This window comes from Malus sylvestris, chromosome 1 (assembly GCF_916048215.2).
Source record: "Malus sylvestris chromosome 1, drMalSylv7.2, whole genome shotgun sequence".
NCBI classification, from domain to species: Eukaryota; Viridiplantae; Streptophyta; class Magnoliopsida; order Rosales; family Rosaceae; genus Malus; species Malus sylvestris.
In genome coordinates, this window is record NC_062260.1 from 2,723,685 (window position 1) to 2,744,468 (window position 20,784).

Sequence of the window (20,784 nt, forward strand, 5' to 3'; positions counted from 1 at the left end):
GCAACAGTCGAATTTACAGTATGCCCTTCAGGTGCCTGTGTCGTGGGTTTCCTTTTCCAGGGATGTGAATCTTTTGAACCAAGAGGTCTGCCACGCTTTTGTGTAGGGGTAGAGGATTGGCTAGTCGCTAATGTACGTGGATTGGCCAAAGTGGCGTCCCGGGCCTTTAAGAAGGAAATCCATCATACATTTGGTACATCTATCTTTGCAGGCACATTCGCAGTTGGAATATGTGATCTTGTCACTCGTGCTAGATTGGTGAAAGCATCTAGCATGCTCTGAGCTATGTTCTGGAGATCTAGTCAAAAGAGAATTTAATCCGACATAGATTCCCATCCTTAGTTGAGGCCCCATTTTTGTAAGTAAGGGCGGCAAAATCGGCATATAGACCGCACAACCAAAAATGCGCAGATGTGATATGTCATGTTTGTATCCGGTAACCAACTGAAGAACGCTATATGGTTGGGTTGCAACAAGCCTCAAGCGGACCAACATGGCTGCGTGCAATATTGTATGGCCCCAAGCAGCAATCGGGAGCTTGGTACGTATGACCAACGATCGAGTAATCATTTGTAAGCGCTTAATGAATGCCTTTGCCGGTCCATTGTGGGTATAAACATGGGGTACTAGATGTTCAACTTCAACCCCAATCGACATGCAATAGTCATCAAAAGTTTTAGATGTGAATTCTCTAACATTATCTAATCGAATATATTTGATCGGATAATCAGGGTGGTGAGCCCTGAGCTTACAGTTTGGAGAATGCAGCGTTCTTTGTGGACAACAAGCACACGTGTGACCAACGTATAGAAGCGTAAACCAAAACCATAAAATATCTAAATGGTCTGCAGACAGGGTGAATCGGTCCACAAATGTCCCCCTGAATCCTTTGTAGAAAAATATGAGGATTCGAATGAATCTTGTCATAAGAAGGCTTAATAATAAGCTTTCCCATGAAGCAAGTTTGACATGTGATTCCTTGAATCGAACCTAAACTTTGGGTTAGTGGATGCTCGTGTGATGATTTGAGGATACGGCACATTGCCGTTTGTCCAAGGTGACCCAAGCGATCATGCCAAAGTGTAATTTCGTACACAGTCCTAGAGGTAGGGCCGGCCACATAGTGGCTTTCTATAGGACGTATGGACATAGTATACAGACCACTCGAGATATCCTCCATCTTCTCTAGAATACACTTATGGCCATATTTGTAGGAAGTTATGCACAGAAATTAAACTCCATTTTCTACATAGGTTTCAGCGTGGTAATTATTATCTCTAATGTCCTTGAAACTGAATAACGTTCTTCCGAAACGCGGAGAAGAAATTGTCTCATGAATGGTCAAAATTGTACTATTGGACAACATTATACATGCCTTACCATATCCTTCAATCAGGTCAGATGGTCTTGAGAGGGTTGTTAGAGGTGCATTCTTAGGTATGAAGTTAGTGAAATATATGTGTTCATGCAAAACGGTGTGCATGATTACATTATCTGACAGACAACCAACTTTCCCACTAGTCATACCAAGAATAAAAATTAATTTGAATCGGTCACATGCATAAAAGTTCTAAAAACAAATATCCATTCAAAATAATTGAAGTATTCGAGGATGGTAATTAATAAAAACTTAATATCTAAAAAACAAATCACCAACAAATAATCCAAACATAAAGGAAAATTGCTCAAAAAATTAAACAAAAAACAAAGGGGGGTTTGGCCACTAGGTGGAATTCGGCCCCATTGTCTAAATTTCAACTAAAAAAATAGTTTATGCCTAAGATTCTAATCTTCCATAGGGGTAATAGCCTCTTGAAAGTTAGAAACCTCCATCTTGGTACTTTTCGGTTCATTTACTTGCACAAAGTTTGATTCAAACTTCTTATGACAAGAATGATATTCAGCTACAACCTTCTGGGGAGCTCAGCAAACACATGACCAATGGTCCTTTGAACCACAATGATAGCACATGTTCGCATCCATGGTTTCAGGTGCTTTGCTCTTATTCTTGAAGTTTGGGCCTTGGGAGCGAGGTTAGGGCGCTTATGGGCTCAGTTTCCTCCCTTAGATGGGCCTTGGCTCTGTTGACCTTGGTGGGGTGGCTTCTGGCCGCCCCTACCACGCCTATTTTGGCATTTGTTTGTGTTATAGTGTGCTTCAGGCACAATAGTCACCCCAGTAGATCGAGCTTGATGATTTTTCATCAACAGCTGTTTCTGCTTTTTTGCGATAAGTAAAACAAAGATCAAATCCAAAAACTTAGTGAACTTCTGAGCCCTATATTGTTGTTGCAGGACAATATTAGTGGTATAAAAGGTCGAATAGGTCTTCTCCAGGAGATCTTCTTCGGTCAAGGTCTCGTTATAAAACTTAAGAAGTGATCAGATTCGACAAACTTCATAATTATATTCATTCACAGACTTAAAGTCTTGGAAGCACAAATGCTACCAGTCATGTCTTGCTTTAGGCAAGAAGATGTCCTTTTGGTGATCAAAGCAATTAGCTAAAGTGACCCAGAGTGCTTGTGGATCCTCCTCAGCAAGGTACTCAGTTTGCAGTGCATCATAAATATGTCTTCGAATGAAGATCATGGCAGTGGCTTTCTCAGCTTCGTCAACTAGGTTGTTTATCTCATCTTCAATGGCGGGACGCAAATTCTTTGCAATGAGGTGGAGCTTCACATCTTGGACCCATTTAAGGTAGTTTCTTCCAGAGACCTCTAAAGCAGTAAAGTGTTCTTATCACAAAATAAATGGACAAGATGTGATTAGTGTAATGGAGAGAAAAAATAAATAAATCCATTCACATAGAAGTAGAACATTCAGGTTCTAATAGACATGCATTGATTTAAATTTGCATGAAAAAGCTTCAAGTTTTCATGGGTGATGTTTTTAAGAAAAACTTCAGATTTTCAAACAAGGCATGTTTTGAGAAACTTCAGGTTTCGAAATAATTATGAACTTCAGGTTCATATGTTCATGCAGACAAACACAAATATCCAACAAGAAAATATGCAAATAGAACTTCAGGTCTATAATTATAATGGAATTAATTATTTGGACTTCGGACCAAATTTAAAGTGTGGGTGAAAAATTATAAAACCCAAAAATACCTAAAAAAATAGGCAATTAAACCTCAGGGCCCAAAAATTTGGACCAAAGCCCACGGGTAGGCTGAGTGAACTGCTGCCGTGAGGTCCTCGTTATGAGAGGTTGAATACTCTAAGATATGATTCGGGAATCTTCGGCCGAAGTATCGAGCATCATAAAGGAAAGTGTTCCTATACGACTCAATTGAATCATATAACATGGAATAATCACATTAGGGGTTTGACATAATATATCCATACCCTAATAGTGTGATTGAGAGCATTGTTTTAGAGAAGGATCGAATTACATTGTAATTCCAACTGAATAGGTTCTCCGAACAAATTCTACATTAGCTTGAGTAGCCATGATATATGGTTAGATGTCACTCATGGCTTGTGAGTTCTTCTAGATGATTAAATAAGTAGTCGTCAAAGAAGAAGGAGAATTAAAAGTAAGTTTTAATTCACTAAGTGATTGGATTAAATATAATCAATTGGATTGGTGCCAATCACCTCACTGCCTTGCTAATTAGAACCTAAAATGATTGTACACCGATACACTCTTGTAGTGAGACAACTAATGGATGATGGAAATAATTAATTGGATTAATTTAAGTGTTGTGATTAATTAGAAAGTCTAAAGAAATCATAAAAGCGATAAAAGATCGTTTTGGGCTTAAAGAAAAGTTCGGGTTTATTTGGGCCCATTGAGCCTAAACCCATTGGGCTTTTATTCAAGCATAGGATGACTTGAAATGATAAAAGCCCAAAGCCCAAAACAAAACACAAAGGGCCAGCCAAAGAGAGGGAGAGAGAAAGTCAAGTTGTTGACTTGTTTCTTTATGTTATAAAAGGAACTTTATAGTGAAAAGTTTCATTAGGGTTTTTTGTGTATTGATTTAACAAAAGGAGAAAACATATCTCTCTCTCTCAAACACAATAGGCCTGCCACCAAAGGGGAGACTTAGCTAATCATCTTATCTCCCTTTGGTTATTCCTCCATCCATCTCACTACACTAGTGGGTGTGGATCTTTAGAGGTCTTCAATCTTGGAGACTAAAGGAGAACCAAGGAGCACTCATTCTAGCAAAGTGGAGGAAGCAAGGAGGGAGGCTAGGCTCAAGGAGTTCCAACAACAAAGGGCTTGGAGGTGGTCTATCCTTAGTCTCAAGTCTAGATCAAGAGGTATAAATCTACTCCTACACTTTGTTCTCCAATAAAATGTTTTGATGCATCTTATATAAACCTATGCTTCTTGAAGGGGATTTGCATGACTATAGCTTTGATATTATGTGATAACATGCTTCCGTTGCGTATGTATATGAATTTTGAATTGTATATGCATGCTAGTCACTAGAAATCCCACATAAATCTCATTATTTCCCTTCAGATTGTTCTGAGCATCTTGCAGTGTCATGTTATGGATACATCCCTGATTCTGCTATCATCCACCACGACCTCTGCTAGCATGAATACCTCGTCCTTGTCTTGGCTGACCAGACTCACTGCTAGCAGCAATCTCTACCTACTGGGGCTGTCCCCCTTGGTACCATTGGGATTCACCAGATGAATGTAGCTGATATGGCACAAAACCTCCCTGATATTGAAGGTAACCACCCTGATAATGAGGATCATGCGAGTATTGATACTGCCCTGTAGCATAAGGAGTGGCGTCACCCTGATAATGATACATCTGATGCCTCTCCTACACTCCCCAAATTGCCTATTATTACATCTGCAGCATAAAGGAGCACTTGAACCACCAAAGTCCATTTGCCTCTGAAATCTTGGGCCCCTAGAAAATCTACCACCTCTCATATGCATATTAGAGCTCAAACCTCCATTAAAAGAGCTGGAACTGCCACCGCTTCTCTTAAAGCTCTAGGTCTTACGAGGTCCTTGAGATGAGTAACCTTTACCTTTATCATATCGTATCTGGTTCCCATTATTTTCCTCTTCATCTTCACTTTCACTGGGCATGTTCTCTGAGTCCTCATTTCGCATTAAAACCTCATAAAACTCCTGGTAAGTGGCATAGGGAGTCGATGTCGCTATAGAACGCAATTTCTTCTTAGTACCTAACCTGAAGCAACGGAGCATCTCGACCGGATTAGCAGCAACCTCTGGACCATATCGAGACAAATCAGTGAACTTCCTGTAATACTCATTCACCGACATCTTTCCTTGTTTCAGATGCGTAAATTCTTGTTTCTTATGATCAATATACTCAGGGGGAATAAACCTTTTCCTAAACAACTGTTTAAACATTTCCCAATCTGTAACAACCTCTGGTGGCATCTGATATGACTCTTGTCTCCACTAGGATGCAGGCTCCAGACCCAAAAACCAGGTAGTTGTCTCGACCCACCTATCAGGAAGAAGATTCCCCTGACTCTGCATCACAAGGAAAGTCTTCTCAACATGATTAAGACACTTCTCTGCTCCCTTATGTCCTTCATTTCCCATGAAATGAGTTAGCTTTAGGTTATACACACTCTCAAAGGGTGTCCTTTGAGGAGGACGAAACGAAAACTGAATGGCATTAACTATAGCTTCCCCTAATTGAGCAATATCAGGGAAACTAGGCTCAGCTAAGTGATGTGGCTCTCTACAAAGCGGCATAGTTATGATAGAAGACATCACAAGGATTAGATCATTCACTAGATATACAAGACTGCTAACGTAGGCTCTGATACCAAACTGACACACCCCGATCAAGATCGAAGCATGATGGCCATCACGTGAGGGCGACGTAGCCATGTGCACAGTGCGGAAGCAATAAAGATAAGAAATATACGAATAAATAAAAACCGAAAACTACTAATCTGCACTAATAAACAGGAAGTGCTAGGAGTGAGATACAAATGTAAATACCCCTAATCAAAGCATAGAAAGTCTAGGTGCAGTCTAGTAGGACAAGTATTAGTTATAAAGTACCACAAAATGTCCTATGATTATTTTATTCTGTCAGAACCGCCGAGATCCTCAAAGCCGCCAACAGCAAGTCTACCTAACACCTGAAGGGGCCCAAACAGAAAATGTGAGTGGGCAAAAACAAGTGTTTTTCAAAACCATTTCATCATTAAAATGCTCTAACCCCTCGCAGTAAAACATGTATAATTTTCCCATAATAGAATATAAACATATGCATAAATATATATATATATATATATGTATATTTCAATTCAAATCATGCTTCACATAATCATATTCATCAGTATGCCATGCCAAAACATAAAGTAGAATAAATAACTCAGGTGAGAATAAATTCATGGAAAATAACATATTAGCCGGAACCCCTGCATAAGTCTGTATGACTGAATTCATAGCTCATTATTCAATCTAGTTAGAGTCACTACAATGACCTATATGGCACAGCTGGAGTCAATACAATGACTTATATGGAACAACACTGCATATAAGTTGGAACCACTAAAAGGTTATGTACGACAAGACTGGGTGTAATATAATTATGCTCAATACTACGCTCGCATAATAGCTGGGTGATAAATCACTAGTCACCTACGAGTCGGAACCACCTATGATGGTCTGTACAACAAGAATGTGCACCTAAATTGGATCCAATGTGAGCATATGGTGCGGGAGGTGACATTATAAACAGGCATGTGCCATATTTCTAGCTAAATCACAATCACCCTAGGTGCAGGTTTATGAGCTCAATGTTTCTCAATCACAACCTTAATCACAATCACAATTCATAACTCACCGGGGCTTACCTGAGCGTCCATAGCACCACAATTATATAATATGCATCATACACCAGTTCATATACGGAATATAAATTTATATGCATGGCATTTCAAGGCATACTTTCATTTAAATGCATTTTCTGGGAAAATATCAAGTATATACTGAATACCAAAAGCCCACTCACTAGTATGTTGAAGGGTTGTAGCCCTCGAATCGCCCTTGACTGCGCTCGTCCTCGAGATAAGCCTCCCCTATATGCGAAACAACTATAAAAAGGTTAATTTAAAGCACCTAACCATTACTAGCTAATAACTTCTCATACAATGCTCAAATGGGGTGTTTGAATATACCAACATGATCTACACAACCTCACGAACATCCCCATATTTTTAGAATAATTTTTGGATGTCCCACGCGCTGCCACGCGCCGACAAAGGCACGACAACATGCGCGGCCACGCGCAAGGACCCTAATGGAATCCCCTAACCCTGTTAGGAATATTTTGTGGAATATTCCGTTAAATAGTAACGGAATCCGTTAAACTAACCAGCGCTGTTAGGAATATTCCATCAAAGCTGACGGAATATTCCGTCATCCCCTACCAGCGACCGTCGCCTTCGTCGGAAAACAGGGAATTTTTCAAACCTTCATTTCTCGTCCATTTCTCAGTCAAATTTCATGAAACTTAAACCAATTTGAAGCTTGACACAAATAGAATACAACCATACCTTTCAAGAGCCCTAAGATCCACGGAACTCGCAGGAAAATCCCTTAATAATCCAGCTAAACCTGCAACTCGCCGAAACTGATAGGAGCATATTTATGCGACTTAGTTAGCTTGTTTCTTGGCATTTATGTTGTTAGTTCGTAGTTATTTTAGTATTTTAAGTTATTTTCGTGTGTTTGAAGGTTCAAAGGGTTAATGTGGCAAAGAAGTGCATTTTGGAGCATTTTGGAGCATTTTTGGGCATGGAATGGATAGCATATGCTTGGAGCAAAAGGAATGGACGAAATTCGAAGTTTGTGCATCATCCTCTCCCTATAAATAACCATTTTAGCACACTCATTTCACCCAACACATCCATTCACCTACCACTACATCCACTCATTTCACCTAACACATTCACCTACCACTACATCCACTCATTTCACCCAACACATCCATTCTCCAAACATCCATCCACTACACCCATTACATCCACTCATTACCAAACACTCATCCACTACACCCATTACATTCACCCACTACACCCATTACATCCACTCATTACCAAACACTCATCCACTACACCCATTACATCCACTCATTACCACAACCCACTACACCCATTACATCCACTCATTACCAAACATCCACCCACTACACCTATTACATTCACTCATTACCAAACACTCATCCACTACACCCATTACATCCACTCATTACCAAACACTCATCCACTACACCCATTACATCCACTCATTACCAAACACTCATCCACTACACCCATTACATCCACTCATTACCAAACATCCACCCACTACACCCATTACATCCACTCATTACCACAACACTCACCCACTACACCCATTACATCCACTCATTACAACTCCATACACTCCTCTCCCTAGCCTATAAATACATCCACCCTTTACCATAATTTGGAGGCCATCATCCAAAGACACTACATTTTACATCTCACCAATCCATACACTTTCATCTCTTAGCCGTGCAAATCCATTCCATCCATATATCCATACACATCCTAGACACTTGTGCTACAACAAGGTGGTGAAAACAAAGGTCCTTGACGTTTCAAGTTTGGAACTTTGGAGCGTTTTAGGTGTACTTCGTTCTTGCTTTCAATGTCTACTTTGTTATTTTCTAATTTTGTTGCAATTATGAGTCGCTAAACCCCTATTTAGTTATGGGGAAGTTTGAAGCCATGAACATGCTTGAGATTTGAATTGATTTCTTCCAATTGTGATTTGATAAGTTGTGATTGCAATTCAATTATCTATTTTTTTCATAACTGATTCTTGTATGTTTATTAAGGATGCATACTTAGTTTTCATGCATTAATTAGATGCTAGAATATAAATGAGTTTCACCTAATCGTTACAAGTTTATATTCATGAGTAGTGAAGGTTGTTTATCACAATCACGTTAATTGAATTCTTGGCAATTGTATCATGCATTCATAGTTATAATTGCCTCGTCAACACTTATGATTTTCATTGAATGTAATGATCTCTGATTGTATCTCTATTATGCATTCATATAGGGGACTTTTAGAGAATGATTTGGGTTGTCGCATGCATTCATCCAATTCAATGAGTAAAGGAAAATCTGAGGGTTAATTTGTGCATCACGGTTAATCTGGGGTGTTGAGCATCATAGTTTATTGAAAAGCAATTGGAAATCGATTCATGTACAAGTGTGTCATGTGTGAAGAGCGGACCTCTAACTAATCCATCCATCATTTTATTTCTCAAATTCATTTTATAATCTGCCTAGTTTTATAACTTGCTTGTTTATTTCAAATTCATCCAAATCAAAACCCCCATTTTATTTTCTTGTTCCAAAGTGTTTAAAATTTGTTTTGTTTGTGTTTTAGAGTGTTTTGATTTAAGTCAAAACACTAAATTCGTCTAAAGTTGTGTTAGAGTCAAATCTGCCCAGTTTGTGTTTTTAGGCAGTTTTGAGTGTTTTTAAGTTGTTTTGAGTCTTTAGAATCTGTTTTGAGTCCCTTGAGTCTATTCAAACGTTTTTAACTTTGTTTTTATGTTTTTGAGTAAGTTTAGAGGTTTTAGCAAGCCCTCCTAATCCCCGGTTAAGAACGATCCCTACTTGCATTTATACTACAATTTGACAACAAGAGGGTTTAATTTGAGTGCTTAACTTTCATCGCATAAAATTTTGGCGCCGTTGCCGGGGATTAGCAACTTTGCTAATCCCCCGTTGTTTCTTTTTCATGTCTTTTGTTTTAGTTACTGACTTTGTTTCTGTTTGTGTCTTTTATTTTTACTTGTGATATTTGATTTAGTTTTGTTTCCTTGATTTTAGGGACTAGAGAAGTAAGACATGGATTTTGCTACCATTCAAGCTCAATTGGCAAAACTTTCTTCTCAATTGTCACAATATGCCGAAATGACCACAATGCAAAGTGTCCCTACATGTGGTGTGTCTTATGGGCAAGGATATCCAACTCATCAATGTTCTCAATTCACTGTGAATGAAGATGCTTGGGGTTATCAAAGTCATAGCCAATCATGGGACAACATATTTTCCAACGCTTACAATTCGGATTGGAGAGATTATTCAGATTACATGTGTGAAGAACCACAACAATTCCAACAAGATGGATATTGGCAGCAAGAAGAGGAGTTCTATCACTGGCCATATGAACCATCACAGCCACCACAAAAATCTGCCCAATTCAATTCAGGTACATCTTTAGATAATGATATTTTAATAAGTTACTCGCCTCTTTGAACCAGGATGTAGAAAACCGAAACAAAGAGGTGCAAATTCAAGCCAAGAAGATGGGCGAATTGGAAAAGCAATTTGGGCAGATTATGGAGTTCACGGCACAAATTTAAGAGAAAAGTGAATTCTCCAACTCAAACTGTTGAAAATTTGAAGGAAGATTTTGAAATTCATGATGTTATCACTTTGGGAAGTGCTATGGAGGTTGGAGGTGAACCCAAGACGTCCAAACCAAGCCAAAACATGGATGAACATCTGATGCTCGAAGAAGAAGAGAGTAACAAGGCCACGGCAAGGAAAGAACCACCATTGCCGCATCCCCATATGCCCTCTATGCCGTCCACAACAACCAAAGTAAGCCTAAATTCAATTCGTCCTGACCCCGTTTCACCAAATGTCCTTATTCCTTGCAGGATCATGCAATCCAAGGAAGAAGAAGGTGAGAAAGGCATTTTCGGAACCTTTCCAAAGAATCAAAAGCAAGAAGTGGATGGGGAATGTCTACAATTCATCAAAGAAGATACCCTTGAGACGAAAACTCCCAAAGAAGTTGGATTTTATGACACGGGAAAAGTCATAACTCTCAAAACACCAAATTTGGCCAAGTCCCATATCCCTACAACCTTCAAAGATGTGGTGTTCGTAATTGAGTTTGTGTTGGAGCAAGCAAGTAAGCCATCTTCTCCAATTTCGATTTTATTATATACTAACTTGCTAATTTTGATGATTCAGGCACCTACGCTAGAATTTAAACCACCGCCGGATCGCGTCAAGTATCACCTTCCATTCAAGGATCAATTCCATGCTATGGGCCCTATCCAAGTTTAGAAGAAAGTTTCGTCCGGCTGGAAGACGTTAAAGCAAGCGCTTCTTGAGAGGCAACCCATGATTTCAAATAAGGAAGATTTTTGAATTGCTCCACAATCAGTTTTGCGTTTCTAAAAACCTTCCCTTTTCTGTTATTTTTCCATGATTGTCATTTTTATTTGTTGCTTGTTTAATTGTTTTTGGTGTGGATTTTGAAACACTGACAGATGTGTAAGGTATTTTTATATTAAAATTCATTGAAAATGAACAGGAGGCAGAAAAATACAAGAGAGAGAGCCTTCACAAAGGCTACTTAGAAGAAGTCTCAGTAGTCGGTGGAGCCTCAGAACTCGGCGGAGCCCCAGAAGAATAAGGTATCGGAGGTTGATCATTTGGAGCTTCAGTACGCGATACAGCCCCAGAAGACAAAGGCAAATGTTGTTGGAACATACCCACAAATCTCTGATGATCAAGTAAAATCTGACTATCAGATTCCTGCATCTAGTCAATCTTCCTCTTCATGTTTGTAGCATAGTTATGTGCGAGCCTGTGCAACTGTTTATTCTTATGCTTAAGCCGTCTAATCTCCTGCTTGAGACTCATCACTTCAGCCGCCAATGATTCAACTTGATGGGTTCGGGCAAATAGGCGTTGGGCTATATTGGACACGGAACCTGCGCACTGCACACTGAGAGCCAGAGAATCCTTAACAGCCAACTCATTAGACCGTTTGGCAAGTAGTCTGTTATCTTTGGGAGTGACAAGTTTCCTGGCCACCACCGCATCTGTCATATCATTCTTCATCACCGAATCCCCAACGGTAAAAGGACCAGTAGGGGATATGAAGGATGGGCATCATATGTTATTTGGAGAAGGCGGGGCTGCCTCTTCACCAATGTTCAAGTCAAAATGACGGTCGGAGGGGCCAGACATTTTCAGAGGTGTTAAAGAAAGAAGAGGTCGGTTAAGTCAAGATCGTAGAAGTGCAAGAAGAGAGTTTTTACAGGCAGAAATTCAAGTGTGCTTTGAACGTCCTGTGTACCTCTATAAAAATCAGCACTCGATGGGATTTCAGAGATCGAAGAGGCGAGCTCATAAATCGAAGAGGCCAACTCAAAAATCAAAGAGGCGCTAGCTTTCTCAAAAGTTGGGCTTGCTCAGAAACCACGACCAATCTTCTTTTCCAGATTTGTCCGCACTTATCACATGCAACCTCTGCACTCGACGAGATTTCAGAGATTGAAGAGGCAAGCTCAGAAATCAGATAGGCATCTGCTTTTCCAGACGTGTCAGCATCTGTCACATGCAGAGTCAGCTTTGCGGAAATCACGGGCTGTTTGTCGAAGCGCTTTTTCAAACGTGTCAGCATCTGTCACATGCAGAGTCAGCTTTGCAGAAATCACGAGCAGTTTGTCGAAGTGCCGATTCCAGATATCGAAGAGGCATTTGTTTTTCCAAACGTGTCAGCGCCTGTCACATGCACACTCAGCTTTGCAGAAATTACGGGCAATCTGTCGAAGATCTCTTGTGAAGTAGAAAGCACATGAAGTTTACTATTAAATCATCCAACGGTTGCTGACAAGAGTGAAAGAATAGTACCGGTTATTAATTCCTATAAATGTCACCCCTCACCCTTCGTCTCTTCTTCTCCGAGAATGCATTTCCAACAAACCCTCTCGAGTCACTCAGTGTTCTTTATTCCTTGGGGTACCTCTGCAAACAACTCATCCAAAGAAAAAGTATTTCATATCATAAAGGTTGAAAGCAAGAGTATCTCATATCATGCTTTCTCCCTGTCCTTCTCCTTGTCGTTGTTTTGGGACAAGGAGAAAGAGAGCAATCAACCAACACTTGGTATCAATCTTCCGATCTGGAACCGACTGCCTGGAACCTTTTCTTGATTGCTTACCTAGCCTTGCTCTCGAGTACTCATCTTCATCATTTTATGCTTCCTCTTCGTCTACCACATCTGCCTGGGGAACAGATAAGGGAAGTGAAAATGATACCTCGAAGCATGTGGAGACAATTTGCCAATTCATCCTCAGATAGGGACAAGGAGAAAGAACGCAAGAGGTGGGCACTTGGAAAGATTGAAGAAAGAAACAGACCAACACCTCTACCTCGTGTTTGCCTGCCGTGCAGAAGAAACAAGCAGAGAATAATGCAGACTGCACAATCAAATCAACCCAGCAGAAGGAGTCTGATTTGAAACCAAGGAACTATGATATTCCTCGCTCAAAATTCCAAACCAGTTCGAGATCAAAGCTGTGGAAAGTCAACAAGATCATCTATCTCCAAAACCAGATTTACGTTCTTAAACTCTACTCTGTCTGTTTTTTTTTACTTTGCTATACTTGTCATGTTTATTCGTTGTTTGTTTATTTGCTTGTTTTTGTGTGAGTTTATGCTTGAAACATTGATGACAATGTTTGATTTAAGTGTTGGGGGGTAACCATTGTTTTGCATGAAATTCGTAGGAGTTTATCACCCATTACTTCTAATGTTGTTCCTTGCTGTTTTAAGTGTTTTTAAGCTGTTTTGGAGTGTTTCAGTGTGTTTTGACATAAAAATCCGAAAATCTCATAAAAATTTGAAAAATTGTTTTGAAAACCCCATAAAGAGTTGTTTTTGTATGTTTATTTGTGTCTTAGGTTACCTTCCAACACAATGATGAGGATTTGGTTTTTAATTACATGACTATTAAAGAGAGTTATAAACATGGATGAAAATTTGATTGACTCTTTGGTGTATGCTTGGTGGTGGTTATAATTTATGAATTCACATGCAATCATAAAGGAAAAATCAATTTTTGTAACATGCTTGAAGGAAGGAACTCAAATGAAAGCTACAACCTTGTGAGACTTGAGCCTAAATGTTTATTTGGAGAGTTAATAATATGTGCACTATTGTTTTCTAAAGTCGTTGCATGATCTCATTATTCTTTGCTTGGTTGCTACTTAGAAGGCGTTTCATCATTTAGTTCCAAATGCTAGAACTCATGCCTATTTCATTCAAAGCATGCTATGGATTTGCATAACACATATTCAAGATGAAGTTGTGTAGTGACCACTACAGCCAAATTGTCGTGCCCTATTTCATTATGTGTTTAAGTTTAACCCCGTTGAGCCTTTTGTAGCCTATGTTCTTTGTTAACCCACACTATCCTCACCTAGCCTAGATTAGGACCATCCATACCCTTGTTCTTGAAGCATAGTAAAACATAATTTAGAAGGAATTCCTTTTGTTGAACTTTTGCAGAAAAACAAGTGTGGGGGAAGTGATTCTTGTGTATGTGTGTGTGTGCCAAAGTCCTTAATAAGGCACGGGTAGAAAAGAAAAAGAAAAAGAAAAAAAGAAACATTCGTGGAAAATAGAATGAAAAGAAGAAAAGTTGTGAAAAGAGTGAAAAAGAGTTGAAAAATATGTGAAAAAAGAGCTCTAAAGTGTTGTTTGTTGAAGAAAAGGTCCAAAACATTGAATTCAGCCCTAAGTGTTGCTTGAATCTTCCCTTTGTGTTTAAAAGTTAATTTCTGCATTATTAAGTGAATTCCAAGTGTCTATTTCATTACTTTGCTTGCTATTGCTTTCAGAACGTTTGTTATCCTTATCCTTTCTTTGTTAGCCATTACCCTTAAACCCCTTTACAACCCTTAACTTTATCTTGAGTGTTATGCGTTTCAATATGTGGAGTTTGGAATTGGTTTGAGCATATGGTGTCACTGGTTCTTACATCTAAGTAGTAGCATTCCATTCATGAGATCATATCTAAACATGATAAATAACTCCAGAAAATTGCCCTCTTTGTTATACATATATGAGAGTGTTCGTTTTCATGTTTACATCAATCATCTCACATATAACTAGTGTAGGGTGTGTAGTCAGAAAATGTGTGTGAAAATAGAGAGTATCTTGTAAGGAATTGAGTAAATTCTCTAAGGCATGTTACTACATTCAAAACATCGTTTTAATTGGTTAATTGTGAACTAGTAAGTGGTGACTCTAAGTATGTGCTCAAGTGTAAGGATGACCAAAAACTGTGGGAATGATGATTTTTAACATGTCATGTTTCATTAAAAATCCCTGAGGCAATTGTTGGAAGGTTTAGGTTGTGTTTTGTTTTGTTTTGTTTTGTTTGTTTTGTTTTGCTCGAGGACTAGCAAAAGCTAAGTGTGGGGGAATTTGATAGGAGCATATTTATGCGACTTAGTTAGCTTGTTTCTTGGCATTTATGTTGTTAGTTCGTAGTTATTTTAGTATTTTAAGTTATTTTGGTGTGTTTGTAGGTCCAAAGGGTTAATGTGGCAAAGAAGTGCATTTTGGAGCATTTTGGAGCGTTTTGGAGCATTTTTGGGCATGGACGAAATTTGAAGTTTGTGCATCATCCTCTCCCTATAAATAACCATTTTAGTACACTCATTTCACACAACACATCCATTTACCTACCACTACATCCACTCATTTCACCCAACACATTCACCTACCACTACATCCACTCATTTCACCCAACACATCCATTCTCCAAACATCCATCCACTACACCCATTACATCCACTCATTACCAAACACTCATCCACTACACCCATTACATCCACTCATTACCAAACACTCATCCACTACACCCATTACATCCACTCATTACCAAACATCTACCCACTACACACATTACATCCACTCATTACCAAACACTCATCTACTACACCCATTACATCCACTCATTACCAAACATCCACCCACTACACCCATTACATCAACTCATTACCACAACACTCACCCACTACACCCATTACATCCACTCATTACAAAACATCCACCCACTACACCCATTACATCCACTCATTACCAAACATTCATCCACTACACCCATTACATCCACTCATTACCAAACATCCACCCACTACACCCATTACATCCACTCATTACCACAACATTCACCCACTACACCCATTACATCCACTCATTACAACTCCATACACTCCTCTCCCTAGCCTATAAATACATCCACCCTTCACCATAATTTGGAAGCCATCATCCAAAGACACTACATTTTACATCTCACCAATCCATACACTTTCATCTCTTAGCCGTGCAAATCCATTCCATCCATATATACATACACATCATAGACACTTGTGCTACAACAAGGTGGTGAAAACAAAGGTCCTTGGCGTTTCAAGCTTGGAACTTTGGAGCGTTTTAGGTGTACTTCGTTCTTGCTTTCAATGTCTACTTTGTTATTTTCTAATTTTGTTGCAATTATGAGTGGCTAAACCTCTATTTAGTTATGGGGAAGTTTGAAGCCATGAACATGCTTGAGATTTGAATTGATTTATTCCAATTGTGATTTGATAAGTTGTGATTGCAATTCAATTATCTATTTTTTTCATAACTGATTCTTGTATGTTTATTAAGGATGCATACTTAGTTTTCATGCATGAATTAGATGCTAGAATATAAATGAGTTTCACCTAATCGTTACAAGTTTATATTCATGAGTAGTGAAGGTTGTTTATCACAATTGCGTTAATTGAATTCTTGGCAATTGTATCATGCATTCATAGTTATAATTGCCTCGTCAACACTTATGATTTTCATTGAACGTAATGATCTCTGATTGTATCTCTATTATGCTTTCATATAGGGGACTTTTAGAGAATGATTTGGGTTGTCGCATGCATTTATCCAATTCAATGAGTAAAAGAAAATCTGAGGGTTAATTTGTGCATCACGGTTAATCTAGGGTGTTGAGCATCATAGTTTATTGAAAAGCAATTGGAAATCGATTCATGTACAAGTGTGTCAAGTGTGAAGAACGGACCTCTAACTAATCCATCCATCATTTTATTTCTCAAATTCATTTTATAATCTGCCTAGTTTTATAACTTGCTTGTTTATTTCAAATTCATCCAAATCAAAACCCCCATTTTACTTTCTTGTTCCAAAGTGTTTAAAATCTGTTTTGTTTGTGTTTTAGAGTGTTTTGATTTAAGTCAAAACACTAAATTCGTCCAAAGTTGTGTTAGAGTCAAATCTACCCAGTTTGTGTTTTTAGGCAGTTTTGAGTGTTTTTAAGTTGTTTTGAGTCTTTAGAATCTGTTTTGAGTCCCTTGAGTCTATTCAAACGTTTTTAACTTTATTTTTATGTTTTTGAGTAAGTTTAGAGGTTTTAGCAAGCCCTCCTAATCCCCGGTTAAGAACGATCCCTACTTGCATTTATACTACAATTTGACAACAAGAGGGTTTAATTTGAGTGCTTAACTTTCATCGCATCATAAACTCAACTTTCCAACGTCCAACTCACTTCATTTTTCTTCTCCGAGCATCATGAGGATGATTCAAAGCTTCATATGCCCTTAAAAACTCCTAAAAAATCTCACAATAATTAGTGCATGAACAGTACCTAAAACTGGGATTTCAGTTTCCCGGGTTTTCGAAGGTTTTAAGTCCAAATAAAGGTATAAATCAACTCCTAGATGATAAGAGCATATTTATGCGACTTAGTTGGCTTGTTCTTGTGCATTTATGTCGTGTTTCCTTAGTTATTTTAATGTTTAAAGTCATTTTCGTGTGTTTTCAGATTTTATGGACAAAGTAGGCAAGAAGATGCATTTTGGAGCATTTTGGAGCAAAATAGAGCTTGGAATGCATGTCACATATTTGGGCCAAAGTGGATGGACGAATTTGAGAACTAAAGAGGCCAAGAATGTGAAGAATTATGGTCCAAAAGATGAAGAACTCAGCCCAAAAATTTGTCACCCCAACTTGCCTTCATTGCCATGCAAAACAACATAGAATTCCATTTGGAATCCCATGCCTTGTGTACCACATGTTGCTGCACCTTTGACCCATTTATTGACACATTTTCACCTCCCTTTCCATCTCTATGCAATGTACACAATCATTCATGCCCCCTAGCTACAAGACCACTCCATTTTACCCTTCACACTTTGCATCATCACTTCATTTTCACCCTTGGACCATTGCACACCACATACACTCTTTGCCGTGCATTCTCCCTAGCCTAACCTGATTCTCTAAGGTTTTTGGGGCCTATATATACATGTTTACACCCCTTGGCAAAGGGTTCACACTCTCATATTCATCATTCATCACAGAAAATTCGTCCATACAACCTCTAGGTAGCAAAACACCCCAAAAACACCATTCTAGTGCCTAGAAAACATAACAGCCACTCCACCTTCTTCCACCCTCTTTGCCTAGTTCTCCACCACCCTCCAACCCTCAAACACTCCTCCACACTTACCCTAAACCTTTCCATACCATTCTCCATCCATTCTACATCATAAAACTACCCAAAAATCCGTCCACAAAGCAATCTGCCGCAAGCAAGCAAAGGAGAATTCTTGGATGCACTTGCTACCCAAGTTGGAGCATTTTAGGTGTTTTCTTTCCTTTGATTTTAATGTCTAATTTTATGTATCTTTGCTTTGTGAGTATGAGGAACTAAATCCCTCTTAGTTAGGGGGTGATTCGAAACCATGTTCATACTTGCAATATGATTTGATTACATCCAGTTGTGATTCATAAGTTGTGAATTCAATTTACTTATCCGATCGTATAAGAAATGATTTGTGTATGTTGGTTGAGAGTGCACGCTTAATTTTCATGCATGAATTTAACGCTAGAATATAAGGGAGTTTCACCTAATCGTTATGAACTTATATTCACAAGTAGTGAAGGTTGCTAGTCACAATCACGTTAAGTAAATTCTTGGCATAAGTTTCATGCAAATCATAGTAACGAGTGCCTCGTCAATGCTTATGTTTTTCATAGAACTTAATGATTCTTGCTTGTATATCTATTATGCAATTCATGTAGGGAACTTGTAGGGAATGTTTTGGGTTGTCGTATGCAATCATCCAACCCAATAACTTGTGGAAAAACTAAGGGTTAATTAGTGCAATTCACGGTTAATTTGGGGCGTTGAGTATTCATAGCTTATCGAAAAGCAACTGGAAATCGTTTTGTATGCAAGTGTGACATGTGTGGAGAAGAACCTCCTAGCTAGCCTTCCATCCATAAGTTTCATTCAAATTCATTTTACAATCTGTTTTGATTCACTTAAATTTGTCTAAGAATTTGTTTACTTTGTTCTTGTCTTAATTTAATTATTTTCGTCCAAAATCAACCCCATCTTATTTCTTTGAGTCATTAATTAGAACTTGTCTTAGATTATGTTTTTAAGTGTTTTAGTTCATTAGAAAATCAAAATTCGTCCAAGTTTGTGTTAGAGTCCCAAAACTGCCCAGATTGTGTGTCTAAGGTAGTTTTGAGTGTTTAGGGGCTGTTTTGAGTCTTTTGGTTTGTTTTAGTGTTTTAAAGTATAGTTTTGCATTCTTTGAGTCTAGTTAGTGTTTTAAACTTTGTTTTTATGTTTTCAAGTCAGTTTCCAAGTGATTTAGCAATCCCTCCTAATCCCCGGCTTAGAACGATCCCTACTTACATACTTTACTACAATTGATAAAAAGAGGGTTTAATTTGTGTGCTTATATATTTCGCATCACTAGACATGCAAAGAGTTTGAATGTTACCTTTAAAACCTCGATCCGTGCTTGAAATGGAATGCTTGGAGTTCGTTCGTACAAAGTTGACGAAAACAGGAGAAACTCGAGAGGGAGGAGAGAGAGAGAGAGTTGTGGTGTGTGTGTGTGGTCCAAAGTTTTTGACTTCTAACAACCACAAAAACATAACAACTTTTAGTCTTAATTAGTTCCAAATAATAGGGACTTAAGGAATTAGTTCACTCCCAATTTAAACCACACAAACACACAAAACGTCCAAGGGCAAAATAATCAGTTCACACCGTCGATACAAAATATTTCGGGACGGGCTGTGACAAATATCAAATTCACATAATTCAACAATTATGGATATAATGCATACACAATTTATGTAGAATCTAAAATTCGAAAAATGTACAGTTGGGTCATGCATTATGGTGAATGTTCATGCTATAAGGGCTGCAAAAATATCGAGATAAAAATAGTTGTTTTGGAAGAACCTGATTGCGTGATGATATTGGTGAACTGGTGAACTGGTTTGATGCAGAAAGCTTCCACGTTAGATTCCTAAGCATAGCGGTATGGGCGTGCTGATAACGTGTTGTGGCCTATATTTAACTGACAAGGGAATGGGGGGCGTCAGTACAGAGAGAGAATAGAGAAAGAGATGTATTTGTAGGGTTGTGTAGAGGATGTTGTTATTCCCCATACACAGTGCCTTTATTTATAGTAATAAGAGGGAGAGGAAATCCTTCTCCTCCAAGGAATACAAGTCCTAATAGGGAGGAATAACTAGAATCAAATCTGATGTAGGATTTAGACAATCACACTTAGACAAGAAGTTTATAACAACAAAAAGTAAATTCGAGAAAAAAAAACAAATAAATAAAAGAGCTAACTATGTTTTATATTTTTTTTCTCAACCTTCGAATTTTAATTTTTTTGTCAAAGAGATAGATAATATTAAATTTGAATCGAAAGGTTTACATCTTCTGCTAAAATATTAAATAAAAAAAGTGGACCAATACAACCCCACTCGAACGAGCCTCCTTTTTTTAAGAATAAACGCTACCACGAAGTGTGCCGCTTTATTTCCTTCTCTTGGCGAGAACATAAACTCCATGAATCGAACGCCTTCACTCAACATCCAAATATCATGAACTAAACCTTATGCACTAGTGTCAGGTTTC

General features: G+C 38.4%; 2 long non-coding RNA genes across 6 annotated transcripts in view; one reads left to right on the forward strand and one right to left on the reverse strand.

Annotated features, from left to right (window-relative positions):
* Positions 1-7,789: 7,789 nt before the first annotated feature.
* LOC126634585 (uncharacterized) overlaps positions 7,790-20,784 on the reverse strand; it is a 65,554-nt gene continuing 52,559 nt past the window's right edge. The window contains exons 1-3 of one of the 4 annotated variants that reach the window (XR_007609179.1): positions 15,887-15,984; positions 15,515-15,640; positions 7,790-7,888 (exon numbers count right to left, since the gene is read on the reverse strand). This is a non-coding gene — a long non-coding RNA (uncharacterized LOC126634585). Of the gene's footprint in view, positions 7,889-15,514; positions 15,722-15,761; positions 15,985-20,784 lie in introns of those variants that run through there. The other 3 variants (XR_007627408.1, XR_007627398.1, XR_007609174.1) reach the window with 3 other exon arrangements.
* LOC126634491 (uncharacterized) lies at positions 8,440-18,669 on the forward strand. 2 transcript variants are annotated; one of them, XR_007627385.1, is made up of 3 exons: positions 8,440-8,567; positions 16,218-17,527; positions 17,650-18,669. It is a non-coding gene; the product is annotated as an uncharacterized LOC126634491 (long non-coding RNA). The 2 variants fall into 2 exon arrangements; XR_007627376.1 differs by having other exon boundaries at positions 8,444-8,567; positions 16,218-18,669.